Here is a 17,486-nt window from a genome sequence, read left to right on the forward strand (position 1 = left end):
TTGACAATGGTCCACAGTTTGTTAGCAAGGAAATGGAACAATTTATGGATAAATGTGGTATTGTTCATAGAAGAATTGCAGTTTTCCATCCTGAGGCCAATGGCCAGGTTGAACGGTTCAACCGTGTGATCAAAGAAGCTATTCAACTTTCAATTAAGGGTAATTTGAATTGGAGAAATGCGTTACAATCTATGTTGTTGGCTTACAGGACTTCACCCAATTCTGTAACTTTGGTTACTCCTTTTGAGCTCTTAAGAGAGCGGAAACCTAGTACAAGGTTGGTACCCTGGTGGTTAAAAAAAATATATGTGGATCTGACAATTTTTTTTAAGTGGATTTTGAGGCTGTTCAACGCAGAGTTGAGTCATACAAGAATAAGATGAAACATGATATGGTTAAGAGGATTGGTTCTACGTCTAGTCGTTCTGTAAAGGTGGGTGATTTTGTTTGTATAAAAAAAAAAGAAGGTGCGAGTAAAGGTTTTCCTGTGTGGTCAAATCCTAAAAAAGTTATTGAGGTCTTTAGGAATGCAGTCAGGGTTGATGGTGGTTCAGTCTGGAATTTGAGTAGAATTTCGGTGTTTACTGGGGTTAGTCTGTTTGAGAAGGACTACGACAGCAATGTTTTTTTGGATGTTGGGGAACAGAATGATAAAGGGAACTGTGTACATGTTGAATGCAATTCTGGTAACACCAGAGTTGTGCGTCCTCACCGTATGCTGGTTAGATTAATGATTTTGTGATGAACTAGATTTTATATGTTATTACCTTGTTTTTTTTTGTTTGTTTTTTGTTTGTTTTTGTTTTCATTTAAAGGGGGGAAGGTGTGTTGGGTACTATGTATATGTATTATGCGAGCTGTCTCGAGCATTCTTGTTGTTTAATAGCTCGTGACAAGCTCGTGCTTTTGGGAATGTTGGGAGACCTTTGTTGTTGTTCAAATATGTGAAATGTTGGGAGTAAGGTTGTTGGGGAAGTTAGGATCATTACAAGACTGAACTTCATGACGAGTTAATGCTAATAAATCTTGTCTTCATTCTACACGTTTCCTGCGTGTCTTCTCTTCCTTGACTTCCCTACAGGAAGTGTGGTATATTTCTGCTCCTACGTTACAACGACAACCCATATTTTCGTGGAACTGAACAAGCAAGTCCACCGGCTGTAAGAGTGTGGTAAATATTAATTACCTATACTTAATTTATGCGGTAAAGTTCAATAAGAATAACTCAGTCAAAAAGAAGAGGCAGAATCCGTGGTATTTGAGGTTTTAAAAAGGGGTTTTATTCCTTAAAAAGGAATTGGTTATATGGTTCGAACCATGGCAAATCGTATTCCGTTGCCACTAAGGCTCGGGAAAGGATAGACAATACTTTATTGACAAGTAATCATATATATAGTCAATGCATTACAGTAAAGACAGATGCAGGAGGCGTAACAGCTGAGAGGAGAGATAAGAATACACATACGTAATGAAAGAGGCATTACAATAGGCGTGCATGAGGGCATGTACTAGAAACGTCATTATATGATGTCACAGGTGGGTGGATCCATAAGAGAATCCTGCAGTGTCAGCAGAAATATATGACAGAGATGCGCGCGCAGCAGTATGACGTGTAATTGACGTGTAACTGGAGGGTGAAGGGGACTTGACATTTAGCCTTACATGAGGAGACAGAAGTCTGGGGTGTCAGAACAACCTAATCCCAAATCGTATCTAATATCTTGTGTTTAAGGAACTGTATTATCTGGAAGGAAAGGTCTCTCGGGCAAAAGGCTATTCTATACTGACTGCTAGTGCGTGCATATGCGTCTACGTGTCTACATGAGATGCGAGGGGGCATGGGCCTACCATGGTAACAGGAGCTATGAATTACTTGCATGGAGACAGTGAGGCCGGGCCCTTTGCTCTGCAGCTGGAAGGATGTTTTCCTAAACTACTAGACAAGAATGTATTTTCGAGGAGCGGAGCAGATAACTTGAAGGCAAAATACCGTTTTGGCAGGCAACAGGCTGAGCCAGGCACCGTTAGCCGCGCAGGGAGTAAGACAAAGGTCATGGATACAGATGCTCATCCAGGCTGGAGCATTCAGAGGCAGAAAGCAGGAAAGGACTCAATGACAGAAATCAGGGCCTAACTCGCCTGAGCCAGGGAAAGCGTGAAAAGTGTACCATGAAAAGACGTTGGCAAGGCACACTTAGGAACGGAATATCTGACCCATTCATGGTGGATCTGAAAGAGGACATGTTAACGTTGGACGCAAATGTATATGCGTCTTCATAGCTGATACAGGAGGGAAGTTACATGCACTTTAAGCTCGTACATGGAGACGGTGGGGTACACGTTAGGGAACATTTCTGACCATAAAATTTATATTTCCTCATTCCCTCCTTGTTCCCTAAGGACCCTTCATGATATATCGATACTCATAAGTCTATCAATCTGTTCACGTAGTATCATTTGCTCTTCTTTCTTCTTATGTCGTTTTGAATGAGAATTTGAATGAGGAATACATGATGTGGCGCACAAGCCGCAAATCGCTGGCCCACATTGTAGACATAGGCAACAACTGAATACTATGAGAAGGGCAATACCTAGGAAGGATAGGATCTTCCATCCCCAGGCTGACAACGTAGTCCAGAACCAACCGGACCAAGTCCAGGTGCCTGGATTCTGGTGTATCTGACTTGCAATTTTGTGAAGACGAGTAATGGCTCTATATACTGATGGCGCGTTTTCTGGAATGAAAACACAGCAACTCGATCCGATGACTCTACAGGCTCCGCCCCTATCGGCCAAGATGACGTCAAGGACGAGACGATTTTGAAGAACAACAATCCGCATCGCAGACTGCTCCTCTGTTAAGTTGCCTAGGGCAGAAGTAGTCTCATTCACTACTGCTTCGAGGGTTCTAGTTAACCTGCGTATCAGTTTACTATTAAAGACAGCACCTAAGTAGGGAAAGAAACCTTTATTGAAATCTGTGTATTGCTCCCATGCCGTTTCAGTATAGTCGACAATCGGGAGATCTCTCTGGGGTCTATTGTGTACTAGATGGGTATTCCTATGATAATCAGGAGGAGCTAGGAAAACAGGTGGCAGAAGGAATGCAATGTAACAGGTACCATCCCAATCTAGAGGTAAACGTATATATGCGGTATGACCACAAATGAAGTAGGAATGTCGTGAAGCTTTAAACGCAGACTTGCCCTTATCACTGAATTCGATCACAGTAGTACATTTACTATGACCCAGGTGTACTGAACCATTCTTCTTAACACATAGTTCACCTTTGACTGGTAATACTGACATAGCGGGCAAGACTGGCTCCGATTCGGATTCAACATTCAGGATCATGAGGTTAAGTGTAAAGTTACCTAGTCCATATACTTCATTTTCTAGATCAGTCCCTGTCCTTTTGGGGAGTCCCTCCTTGTCAGGGAAACATACTTTATGCAGAACGGTGTTCAGGTTTCCCCATACCCAGTTGCCCTTGTAAACTACTGTATTTGAATCTAAAGAATTAATCAAACTAAACCATGCGCCACAGGAACCATTATGTGTGAACGGGTACGGAAAAAGGGGCAGAACTCCCCTGTATTTCTGGTAGGGAGGGAGTCGGCCACATATCCAACAATTTGTAGCGTTGCTGGTCTGATGAGAGTGATGTAACATACTAATGAAGGTGTTGTTGCGCAGCGCAAGTCTGTAGGACAACTCATGCGGGGGTAATTCACTAAAAGAATGTTCGGCAGTGACGTTGGAAGCAGAATGTGCACGCTTGAAAATAGGGTAATAGATGTGCAATAGTATACTGGCAGCAAGAATCAAAAGACTTAGAAAAAACATAATCAACAGTGTCACTATACAGTGACTACGAAGTGATTTACAATATTCATGTTTCTTGAGCTGTTTCTGTCTATCTCTCTCTCTATTTCGGTCTAGGGGATACATGTCAGAAACTAATTTAACCGATTCACCTAGGGGAGGACTTAAACAATTAAACTGTCTGACTTGCTAGACCTTAGTTTCAGTTTGTATTCTTGGGAAGCTGTTTTCTCAACCAGGGGGAGTTTTGAGTCAGTCTGTGGAGGAGGGCAGGGCTGAGAATTCAAATCAGAAGGTAGTCCGTGAAATTTCTTGATGTGGCTCGAATGCAGCCACCCTTTTCGGCCCTCAATCTTCACAGCCGTCCTCGTCGTCAAAAGTACCAATTTCGGCGTTTGCCAGCGGGGCTCCAGCGGGCTCCGTCGGTCGAAGTTCCTTATAAAAACATAATTTCCAGGAACCACTTCATGGGGCTTCACGTCGGTGTTGTCGGGAAAGGCTGCAGCTACCTGTGAACGACAAGATTGTAGTGCAGACATCAAGGAGGCAAGGTAATCTGTCAGCATATTACAATCAACATCCGTGATTTTACGAGGTATAGGCGTCCCCCACATATTTGGTGGCCTACCGAAGACCACCTCATACGGGGATAGCCCTAATCGAGAATGCGTTATCATTCTCATGTAGAAGAGCGCAACTGGCAAAGCTACTATCCAGTCAACGCCTTTCTCTCTGCAGATTTTAGCAAGTCGAATTTTCAGAGTCTGATTATGGCGCTCCACGAGACCTGCTGCCTCGGGATGCCGGACACAGTGGAATTTCCACTGATAGCCTAACAGGAGTGTAACTTGTTGTACAAGCTCGGATGAGAATGGCTGGCCGTTATCTGAGTATACGATACGTGGCAAACCGTACCGTGGGAAGAATTCACGAACCAGCTGCTTGGCAGTGGTCGGAGCAGTGTAATCTGGGACTGGATATGCTTCTGTCCATCGGGAGAGTGCACATACAACTACGAGGACATATTTGAATCCTCGACAACGTTCCATCTGGATATAATCCATCTGGAGGACTTCAAAAGGGTGATCGGGAGGATGAAATCCACCTTGCTCTACAGGGATGCTTTTACCTGGATTGAACTGACAACAGATCATGCAAGTACGCACTTTCTGTTTGGCTGCTGCTCGTAAGTGTTTATTGAACCAGATGTTTTGAATACTGTCTAGCATAGCTTTTTCTCCTAGATGTGCAGGACTGTGTACTGTGTTGATGATAACTTGAACCATAGAGTCGGGGAGAAACCATGTAGATTTTCCCTTAGTCATCCATCCCTGATCTGTTTGGATCCCTCCTAGTTCAGTCCATTTCTTTATTTCATCTGGTGTGGCATGTGTCTGTATGTCAATTACATCATTGGCGGGATCCCTAACTGTCATGCAGTGTGTCGGTGTCGGAACTTTTGTCTTTGTCAGGTCAGTTGCGTGAGTCTGAGCTGTGTGTTTGGCTGTTCGGTCTGCCAGGTCGTTACCCTGGGAAACGATATCAGTGATTTTTGTATGTGCCTTGCACTTCATGATGGATATGGCAGTAGGCAGATGTATTGCGTCTAACAGAGCTTGAATGAGGGGACCGTGTTGAATGTTGGCACCGTGAGAAGTTAAGTAACCTCTCTCTCGCCATAATACGCCGAAGTCGTGCACAACTCCGAAAGCATAGCGGGAATCTGTGTATATGTTAACTCTCTTGTTCTTGGCTTGGATACAGGCTTGTGTCAGAGCGATGAGCTCTGCAGCTTGAGCTGACAGGGTGTCAATACAATTTGTTTCTATGACTTCAGTATCTGTCGTGACTGCGTAGGCGGCCACTAACTCTCCTGTACTTGTTCTCATACATGAACCATCCACATAATGTGTCAGGTCTGGATCTGGTAATGGAGTGTCTGTCAAGTCTTGTCTAGGCTTCGTTGTAATAGTAATGACTTCAATACAATCATGTGCCAATGGGTCTGTTCCACTTAACGGCAAAAGTGTGGCTGGATTTAATGTACTACAGCGTCTGATCTCTATGTGTGGCTGAAACAATGTCAATTCATAACCTGTCAGTCGTGCTATAGTCAAGTGCTGGGTCTGTGTTCGGTTTAAAAGAACTTCCACGGAGTGTGGAACTTGTACTGTCAACTGATGTCCTAACACTATAGAATCACTTTGTCTGATTGCTAGAGCTGTCGCTGCAACTGATTTCAAGCACGCAGGCAGAGCCTGGGCTACTGGATCTAATGTGCTAGAAAAGTAAGCACACGGTTTGTGTGAACCTGCTTGTTCCTGTGTGAGTACTGACAAGGCAGTACCTTCGCGTTCAGTAACAAAAAGTGTAAAAGGCTTATTGTAACATGGTGTTGCTAAAACAGGTGCTTGACATAAGGCTTTCTTTAAGTCTTCAAAAGCTTGTGTATGTTCCTGAGTCCAAGGGAGGACAGCAGAAGACGCTGCCTCCTGGGTTGTCAACTGAATGAGTGGCTTTGCTAAAAATGCATATTGGGGAATCCATTGTCTGCAGTAAGAAGTGAGGCCTATGAAGGCCCGTACCTCCTTTTGTGTCTTGGGTCGTGACATATTTACAATTAACTGGATGCGATCAGGTGTGAGCTGTCTCCCCCCTTTGGACAGCAAGTGCCCAAGGTAAACAACTTGCTGAACACAGAATTGTAGCTTCGAAGGGGACACCTTGTGCCCCTTGTCAGCTAGGAAATATAAAACCGTCAGTGATGCTTTTTCACATTCAGGTTCGCTTCGGGCGGTGATCAATAGATCATCGACATACTGAAGTAGAGCAGTGTTATTAGGCATGTGAATACTGTCAAGTTGTCTTTTCAGTGCTTGGCTATAGATGCTGGGGCTTTCTGTGAATCCTTGAGGTGCGCGTGCAAATTTGAAGCTTCGTCCATTTAAACAGAATCCGAACAAGTATTGGCTTTCTGGGTCAATTGGAACACTAAAGAAAGCGTTCTTCAGGTCAATTACGGTAAAGAACGTTGCTTCTGGATCGATAGCTGTCAATAAGGAAGAGATATCTGGGACCACGGGGTACTGTGGTACAATACATTTATTTAATTCGCGCAGATCAATAACTAATCGATAAACTGGTGGTGCATTGGGATCGGTGCGTTTAAGAATTGGAATGATAGGTGAATTACATACATTGGAGTCGGTTTCCACAACCACTCCTTGTGCAATGAGCTCGTCAATGATTTGCAGTAAAGCCACTACAGCATCTGGGGGTAACTTGTATTGTCGCATTCGGGGTAATACCACTCCTTGCTTGAGTGTAACTCGATATGGTGTGATGTGCATACAACCTACATCAGTGGGGCCTTGCGCCCATAAATGTGCAGGGACATTCTGTAATCTGGGATCCATATCTCTCAATACATAGTGACCTTTAAAGTCGCGCAGAAATAGTCGTACTCCTTCCGGAGAACAACATATTACAGCTCCTAGAGCTTTCAGTGTCTTTATACCTAGCAAGTTTTCTGGGCATGATTTGGTAAGTAGTAAGTCTGTAGTACGTGTCAAAGGACCAACTGCAAGGGGAAGTGGTTGCGACACTTCGTTAATGATAGGCTTTCCTGAAAATCCAAGGGAAACATTCTGTGAGCCTGAGAGGGGTGCCCCTGGAACCTCGTCGTGACTGATTGTTGTCCTGCTTGCCCCTGTATCAATTAAAAACTTTCTGTCTTTCCCTAATATTTGACTATGTACATAAGGACCCTCTTGATCTACAGGAACCTCAATAAGAGGCAAGCCAACCTCCCTCTCTAGGCTGTTTCATGTGTATCGCTGATAGTCGGGATAATCATTTTGCGCATACTGATACATCTGTTGTGTCGTGTTTTGTGTTGCGGTAATGGGCTGTGACTGTGGCACTGCTACGGTCTGTACTGTCTGTTGTGAGGCTTGCATAGACTGGATATTCTGTGGTACTTGTTGTTGGACCTGGTCTTGTCTGGGTGGACGTGGTCTCTCTTTGGTTTTACCCGTAGAGATATTATGTTTCAAAACTGCACAATCGTTTATATAGTGACCTGGCTGCTTACAGTAGTTACATGTCCCTTTAACAGGACCTGCTGAATTATTGGACTGTGTTGCACCCTTTTTCTGACCATTAGCCGGAACTGACTGAGCGACTAGCATTTTCATTTTCGTGTCTTTCATACGTTTTTGTTCGTGTTCATGTTCTTCTCTAATTCTATTCTGGTGGTACTGTAACATTTGTAACATTTGTGAAGGGGTATTAGCTTGCCAGGTGCTTTCGACTTTCAATACTCGGTTCTTAACCTGGGGCAGAGAATTCTCGACTAATTTGGATACAAAAAGATGTGGATATGACTCGCTACTTGCTTTCAGGCCACTATTAATACCAAAACATTTCTCAAATCGGGAATAAAAATCACTAGTGTCTTCATCAGGTTTCTGTTTACAGGCTGAGATTGCATCCCAGTCTTCCTTTTTCGTTGACAATAAACGTGGTAATACTTGTACTAATAATCCTGGTAATGCTTTAGTTTTGTCCCCAAGCCCTAGGCCTGGAGTACGAGTGTTTTCTTCGTTTTCTAATGCAGCCCACTCAATCTTTTGCTCTCCCACCTCCCATTCCTTTTCCTCGAGTTTCTCGTAAATACCGGCAGGCAATAATACTTTCAATATTTTCATGATATCCGGATAGGTGTAATCACCCAAGAGTAACATGTCTTTTATTTCGCGGTGAAACCCTGCTGGATCTTTGTCATGACTAGGCACTAGTTTCTTCATTTCTAACAATTCCAATTTTGTTAAAGGCGTGTACACAAACACACGTCTAAGGGTATTATCATCATTCATAACTGGATGCACTTCTCGCAAGGGATTCTGTCTGTCTATGTAATACGTTTTTCTTTCCATGAAGCGAGCCGGATCAAGCCTTGGACACAAGAAGGCACTGTACCTGTGCCGATGTTCTAGAATTATTTTAATTAAATCAGTACCTAGACCTCTCCATTTCCTCATGAGTAGTTCTATCAATATATCGGGTAGGGGACCTGGATTAGAGTGTTGGCTTTTATACAATATAAGGAGATGTTGTATCATGTACATACCAGCTAAACGCTGTTCGTGTGGTGAAAGATTCAAAAACGTGTGTGCTAGCGCATCATCACTATATTTATCAGAACTGTCAGCCCATTGTACTGCTGACCTGGATAATTCTTGTTCATCCATAGAATCGAGCACATGGTACCCCATTCGTTCTCGAAGTATTTTATCAGTAGCCTGAAATAAGTGTTCAGTCGTCTTTGGATTTAACATGGCAGCTTGAAAAAGTCTCTTACTTTCTGGACGTACTGGACGCATTGAATTATTTAAGGGTCTTCCCTTACCTACATAAGCTATCATTCCTTTATCTGATTGTTGTGAAGTTTCTGCTGATTCCTCTGTTTCCTCTTCCCCTTGGGAGGAAGTTGGATCATCTAAGTCAAGATCTTCGTCGGGCGCTCGCTGAGCGTGTATTTCTATTATTTCCTTACGGAGCTTTTTAACCATATGATGTACTTGTTTTTCTTTATCGTGTCTGCCCTCCGACATATTCTGACTCCATCTAATCAATCTATCCATCTCACTTTGCGGAAAACCTGCCTGATCGTGTTCTCTTATTAAGCAATTAACCAAAAATCGCATTATCAAACCTTTAGTCTCAACCTTCTGACGTGACATGGCTTCAGCAACAGACTCTGGTCCTTCTCCTGTTCTAATAAAGTCATACACGTTGTCTAGATGTTCTGGCATTCCTGGTAGTAACATTAAGTAGTCTGTAACACGTCTCAAACGTAGGGACGCTAGTAACATGGGGCCTGACGTACCAGGCACTGGGTCATATCTGCAGTCTGTGAGCTCTCGTCTAAGTATTTCGGCCGGAACGCCTTTCGGTGTCCGCGCCTTTGCTAGATCTCTCATCGTAATTCGGTGTATCTGTGGGGGTGTTCGATAACCTCCCGTGGCACCTCCTGAACCTCCTGAACCGGAGGCCTGGGCATAACCTGACTGTACTTGTTGTAGCGGGGTTGGGTCCTGGGCCACGCCAGTCCCAAAAGGATTTAATGGATGTAGCTGTTGAATACCGGGAGTAACAAGGGGAGCAGGTGCGGGCAGTGAACCTGGAAGAATCTGCGGTTGCGGACCTGGGGGCTGATGTTGTAGCTGTTGGGAGATGTCAGCTGGAGCAGGTGGTACGGGTACATGAGCAGTTGCAGAGGTATATGAGGGAGCTACATCGTCTAGATAGGAAGAAAGGAATATATCCTTTGCTGTCTTGTGGTGTAATTTAGTCGGAAGCAATGGAGATGGCAGATCTTTTGGTACTTCCGGGGTGGCCTTAGGTAAACCCTCGGCCATAAGAGGATACATACCATTCATAAGAGTGTTTCGTTGTCTGTCTACTTGTTCTGCTTTTACTCGTATACCTTCCTCAACTAATACGTTTTCTCGGTTTTTGTCAGACTCTTCTCTACTTTTTTCTTCTTTTCTGAGCGCTTTCTCTGTACGTCTATGCGACTCTTTACGCCATAATTCGATGGCATCTTTCTGTGACTGTCTGGCTTTCTTTTTCCATAATGCTTCTTCTACTCTTACGATGCAATCAGCATCCCATGTCCCAGCAGCGGGCCATCTCTGATTCTCTGCTAAATCCTTAGTGTAATCTACCCATAAATCAAGAAATAATACGGCATCTAGGCCATGTTTGTGGTACATAAAGTACCCTGGAGTGTCCCTAGGTGGAATAGGAACAGCTTCCTCGAGTACCCCTTTTCTAGTTTTGATCTGTCTTAATTTGGAGAACAGTGGCATGTTTCAGCCGTGCTGCTTGATACTTGGTACTTACTTGAAACTTGAACACAGTTAATACAATAAACACAGTAATGAAAATCGGAGAATCACTCATACCACGACATTTAAAACCACATTAAAACATTTTCAAAACGAACAATAATAATTAGAATAAAACTAGCTAACTGCATGATACTAGATGTACTGCTAAACAGTACAGATACACCGCTAAAATAGTGCAGACCGGATATACTGCTAAACAGTACAGATACACCGCTAAAAACAGTGCATACCGGGTCTGTGTACCCAAACCCGTCTTGACCGGCACAAATTAATGCGCACGTCTAGATGCGTCCCCAGCAACGGTACTCACCGGGAAGCACGGAACAGAAGGCCTCGGAAACTCGACACTGGACTGGACTGGACTCGACTCGTGACGTTGGTACTTTGGAACTTCGGAACTTGGTGGGCCTCCGTATACCTCGGATCTTGCTCTCTCTCAGCTAGGCTCTGGTCGGGATCCTCCGCACTCCTCACCGCCTCGTCTGGGTGTTGATCGCAGCCTCAGTCACCTCCGTTGGCCTGAGGGAGATGCAGGAAATCCTGCGGGTACGCGTAGTTGTCCGTCCGGCTGTGGCAAGGGACCGGGCCTGCAACGCACCTCCGGCGCGTAAGGTGGGGTAGGGGTCCCTGTTCGGGCGCCAATTATGTGGTAAATATTAATTACCTATACTTAATTTATGCGGTAAAGTTCAATAAGAATAACTCAGTCAAAAAGAAGAGGCAGAATCCGTGGTATTTGAGGTTTTAAAAAGGGGTTTTATTCCTTAAAAAGGAATTGGTTATATGGTTCGAACCATGGCAAATCGTATTCCGTTGCCACTAAGGCTCGGGAAAGGATAGACAATACTTTATTGACAAGTTATCATATATATAGTCAATGCATTACAGTAAAGACAGATGCAGGAGGCGTAACAGCTGAGAGGAGAGATAAGAATACACATACGTAATGAAAGAGGCGTTACAATAGGCGTGCATGAGGGCATGTACTAGAAACGTCATTATATGATGTCACAGGTGGGTGGATCCATAAGAGAATCCTGCAGTGTCAGCAGAAATATATGACAGAGATGCGCGCGCAGCAGTATGACGTGTAATTGACGTGTAACTGGAGGGTGAAGGGGACTTGACATTTAGCCTTACATGAGGAGACAGAAGTCTGGGGTGTCAGAACAACCTAATCCCAAATCGTATCTAATATCTTGTGTTTAAGGAACTGTATTATCTGGAAGGAAAGGTCTCTCGGGCAAAAGGCTATTCTATACTGACTGCTAGTGCGTGCATATGCGTCTACGTGTCTACATGAGATGCGAGGGGGCATGGGCCTACCATGGTAACAGGAGCTATGAATTACTTGCATGGAGACAGTGAGGCCGGGCCCTTTGCTCTGCAGCTGGAAGGATGTTTTCCTAAACTACTAGACAGAAATGTATTTTCGAGGAGCGGAGCAAATAACTTGAAGGCAAAATACCGTTTTGGCAGGCAACAGGCTGAGCCAGGCACCGTTAGCCGCGCAGGGAGTAAGACAAAGGTCATGGATACAGATGCTCATCCAGGCTGGAGCATTCAGAGGCAGAAAGCAGGAAAGGACTCGATGACAGAAATCAGGGCCTAACTCGCCTGAGCCAGGGAAAACGTGAAAAGTGTACCATGAAAAGACGTTGACAAGGCACACTTAGGAACGGAATATCTGACCCATTCATGGTGGATCTGAAAGAGGACATGTTAACGTTGGACGCAAATGTATATGCGTCTTCATAGCTGATACAGGAGGGAAGTTACATGCACTTTAAGCTCGTACATGGAGACGGTGGGGTACACGTTAGGGAACATTTCTGACCATAAAATTTATATTTCCTCAAGAGAGCAAGTATCATTTTGTATGGATTAAAAACTGAAAGGTACCAACACAGATACAGCAGCACCACTCCCTATTCCGAGCAGATGGATCGAAAACGTCCTCTGAGGCGTACCGAAAGCATCGCGCACACAGGGATGTGTGCAACAAAAACATGAACACATCCCTTACTTTACGACCCTGCTCTGCCCAGGCATTTACACAAGAGCCAGTGCGCCCTCGGTCGAGGGCTGTGCCAGCCGCGCCCCCTCCCCTTCTGCTGGCTAAGACAGCAAGTGCTATTGCTGGGATGCTGAGACAAAGCATTTTAGGTCTCTATAGAAAGACAGTATTCACTCCTGCTGGTTCACATAGATAGTATTTGAAAATGTCCTGCAGAACTAAAACCCTGTGTCGATGGGATATGGTCAGATATAACCATGGGGTGTACTTGGAAAGAACGACCAGAAACCATGTCCTTGAGTATGGTAGACTGATGAAACAGAGTGATCCCATCATTTGACCATGAAGATGCCTCCAAGAATTAGCCAACCCAAATAAATGACTGACTATTTTCTGCTACTGAACATTTTGTAATGGGGTGCCTATTGGTACCATTAAGTCTGTGTTACAGGAGTATGTTAAAATTGCCCCAGATGAAAGCTCTCTTGACCCTGTCCACACACAGCAAGGACAACACCTTAAATACTTTCAGTTGTCCACTTGGGACCATAAAAAGAAAAACAAAGGTCAATGACTCAGCACTCCCCAGATTCTGGACTACTGGTGCGCACATGCATTGTTAAGTAGAAACGGTTTTAGTGACAGGACCAGACCACCCATTTTGTGCATTGGACATTTCCCCGGTGAGCTGAAGCCAATGAATGCTAGTTTTTGAAGGTCCGAGGTCACTGCTGGCGCCTCTGCCACTCACTCGCGCTTCCCCAGGTTAAATTACATTAAGCACATCAAGAACTTTAGAGGAGGGAAAGGGAGGGAAAGACTAAAAATAGAGTCGAGAAAGCAGGTGAGGGATTGATGAGAGAGGAAGAAGGGGACTGGCTGGTTTGAACATTTTAGCAGGGCTGCTTTTGGTTCAAAGACGGGCCATGTACAGTGACCCTTCTTTCAAATTTCATTTATTTGATTTAGTTTTCTACTGAGAACAACAAATAGAATAATAAAACAATACGATTACATTTAATAGTCAGCAAAATTGTGAACGCTTCTCCTAATACAAATTTTAAAAAGTTTTTAAAAATGTAAACCGATTATAGCATGCAAATTCATTGGGAGGGAATTTAAAAGTGGAAATCAAACACTGTACATTTGTAGAGTTACACTTTGTTTGAACATGGTTTTAAAAATCACTTTCTGGTGGCAACTACAGTATGGTTAGGACAAACATAACAAAATATGCGTCAGATCTTGAACTCCTCCTTTACAGAGGTCACATAAGCTAGTGGCATTATGGTTATTTGTCCATTTGCAGGCAAGAGATTTGAGAGGAAGGATCCCAAACCAGAGTAACATCATACAACGCCGGGCACCTTGTCTCAGAGTGTAGGAAAGATATTGTTGTCTTGGTTTGGAATTCGATTGACTCAGCATATAACCAGGCCCGGACTAGCCGTTGCGGGCACCGGGCAATCCCCCGGTGGGCCGCATGGTTGGGGGCTGGTTTTGGGCCCGTGGGGGCCGTTTTTGTTACAGGGCCGTTATGCTGCAAAAACGGCCCGTAACAAAAACGGCTGAAAACCGGCCCTGACACAGAGCGCGGCCGTGCCCCCCTCCCTCCCCCCCCTTCGGGAGGGGGGGAGGGGGGCCGGCCGAGCACTTTGCCAGGGCCGGTTCTGGTTCCCAGTCCGGCCCTGCATATAACTTATAACATTGTAGTTTTGTGCAGTGCTGGAAATCGAGATCATAACTGATCCTTGGAGTAAAGTTTTTTTTTTAAAGTTTTAAATGTGCTGGGGTACAGGTTTTCAGTAGGTTAACTGTACATTCTGACAACTTCAATGCAAATATTACATTTTGATAGAAGACTTATTTAACAGATCCTTCATCAAAGATTTCCAGTTTTCGTAGAGCTCTTAAGGAGCCTTTTTCAGCATGTAAAATGTAAACGCCCATCAGACTAGTGATTCCTCTAGCGAATGTACTAGTTAGAGAAAACTCAAGGCGCAGGGCTTGCATGGGTACTGATTGAGACATTTTGATTATTTTTCGAAGGATCTTGCTTTCTTTGAGTTGTATTGGATGCCAATGATTTACAGGAATATGCTCAAGGGTGTATGAAAGAACTGGAGGGATCGTAATGCTAAAAACCTGTAAAAGGGTTGAAAAGTGCCTATACCCGGTAGAAGAGTATAATCTTTGCAGTGCAGTGCCCCAGCATGAACATCAGCTTTGTGAGCCAGTTGCTGAAGATGGGAGTGATTTTTTAGGGTTTGAGTAAAAATACAACCAAAATAAGTGTATTCACTATTTCTAACGATTGACCTCCCAAGGTCCAGTTATAGTTTATGTATCTCTTATTTCCTCGAAAAGGTACTATTTTTGTTTTTGTTATGTTAGGAACCAAAAAATGTTGTTCTGAATACGACTCAAGTGCATGCAAGTTCCTTTGGAGGCCAGATTGGAGTGAGGTCGAGAATAATCACGTCATCCGCATACATCAGAGTATGAATTTTTTGTAGTGATATTTTCGGAGGAAAATTAGTTATCTGCAAAAAACAATCTGGGAGGTCACTAAGGTAAAGGGAAAATAATATAGGAGCTAAAAGGCACCCTTGTCTTAGGCCATTCGATGTTTTAATTGGGGTTGTGAGGCCCTTCTCTTTCCCAACAATAATTGGCACCAAGTTTCGAAATGGAGCGACACAATTATATGCAATAAGTTATCTGGGATTCCCAATTTTTTATGCTTGCACCACAATGTTGGTCTGTCCACTCTGTCAAATGCTGTTGAAAAATCAACAAAGACAGAGTAGACTACCTGTGATTTCAAGACCACATATTTATCAAGTATTGTTTGCAACATCGCAATGTTATCAGTTAGAGTGATTTTTGCGAAACCAAGCTTGGTTAAATGGAATTGATCCAACTGAGAAGGCCCACTCCTTTAGATGTTCCAATACACTGGCCGCGAAGATCTTTCCTGTCGCATCGAGAAGGGCGATCTGACGGTAGTTGCGAGGGGACAGTCGGGAGCCCTTCTTGTATATAGGAATAATTATACTTCCTTTCCATGATTTGGGAATTTCGCCGGTGGTGAAGCTATGGGCAAAGAGGGGAGCTAAAAACAGACTCCACTCCTTAGGGTTCTTTTGAAGCACCTTTATTGGGATATGATCTGGGCCCATTGCTGCGGATGTTCTTGCATTTTTTTTAGGTGAAGTGCAATTTGAGATGGTGAAGGTGCGGGATCATCGAGAGTAGTAACCCGTATCTTGCCCGAAGGACGTATCATGATTTCTTTCCTCTTGTTTATTTTGTATAAATTTGCTTAATACACTTTCCATTCCTTTGGGGGGGACTGGTGTGGCTTGCAAGGGTTTTTTTGTGCCTGTTTCTCTTGCAATAAGGGTCCAGTATTCACGTATATTTTTTTGTTTAGCCGCTATCTGAATATCCATCCATTTTTTATCTTGTACTTTCCTTTGTTTATCTTTCTGCCCTCCGTTTACGATTTGTTAGTATTTAAATCTCCTGCTGGTTACTGTCAGAGAAGCATAAAAATTGTGCACAAATTAGTATGTGACCCTTCTTTTACAGACAGAATGAGATGCAACCGCTGGTAGAACAGAAGCTACCCCCAATGCTTGTACAGCAATAATCTTGAGAAAGGAAATTTTGACCGGTGTAAGATATGAAGCATAGCGTGCCACCAGGCATCTTTTAGGCATGTATTTAGTCCATTATCGTTCAAAGTCAAAAGATGGAACTCTAACCAAAACTCATTTAGATTTCCTCTCTTGTCCCCTCATTTTACCCCCAGAGTTTTATATAGTGCAAATTTGACCCGGAGGTATCGTAGCGCATCATATGAGCACCAGATGCGTTACAGACAAACATTAATTTTTCTGGCACGGGGAGACCTAGTGGTTTGCCCAGTATCACAGGATATTGATTGTTCCTGCCGAGACTCGAACCCAGTTCACTAGCTTCGATGTCGATTACTCTAGCTGTAAGGCCACATCCTCTCCTGTTTGATCTTTCACGTTCATGCTTTTCACACATCCACCAACCTTGCTGTTCAAACATTTTTCTAAATAATGGCTAAGGGTCGCGAAGGCAAGCAACCATTTTGTGGTGTGCTCATTTCGGAGGCACGGTGCTTGTGGGTGCAAATCCAACTGATTGAGGTCAATTTGATCAACATACCATTTTTTGTAAGACTGCAAAGACACTCAAATTGATTCAATGGGTTAGTCAAAGTGGTTAGAAAGCTAAACCTCGTACAAAATGGATAAATTTAGATAGTCTGGTGAATTATACAAAGCTCTTTAATTGGCGGGTTCTTAGCTCCCAGATTACCGTGCTTTACAGCACTCCTCATTGACACTATTCAGTATAGTCTAAATAATGGCAAAAGTGAAAAGATTTTCACAACACTACATACTTTTTAAGGTACCATGCTGCAAATTTACATAACCTGTTAAATGCAATAGGTATAGGCATTCAGAAAGCGCAAATCGGAGCAGGTTTCATTTGCCATTCATGGAATGTGCTTCTGCGTTGTAAAAACGAATAGAGATTTTTTTAAAAATAAACATTTTTCAACTCTGCGTCTTAACTTAACCACTTCGATGCTTGTGACGGAACCATTCCGTCATCAGTCACGGTTGGGCTGTGCTGATGACGGAATGGTTCCGTTACAACCACACCCATTTCAATGAGGGACAGCA

At 43.6% G+C, this 17,486-nt stretch overlaps 1 protein-coding gene across 2 annotated transcripts in view; it reads right to left on the bottom strand.

The window, feature by feature from the left end:
* The window catches only part of RPTOR (regulatory associated protein of MTOR complex 1), a 2,217,374-nt gene that overhangs the window by 1,566,011 nt on the left and 633,877 nt on the right, over positions 1-17,486 (bottom strand). The gene's annotated exons all lie outside the window — the stretch shown is intronic.

Source organism: Lissotriton vulgaris, chromosome 7 (genome assembly GCF_964263255.1).
Source record: "Lissotriton vulgaris chromosome 7, aLisVul1.2, whole genome shotgun sequence".
Lineage (NCBI taxonomy): Eukaryota > Metazoa > Chordata > Amphibia > Caudata > Salamandridae > Lissotriton > Lissotriton vulgaris.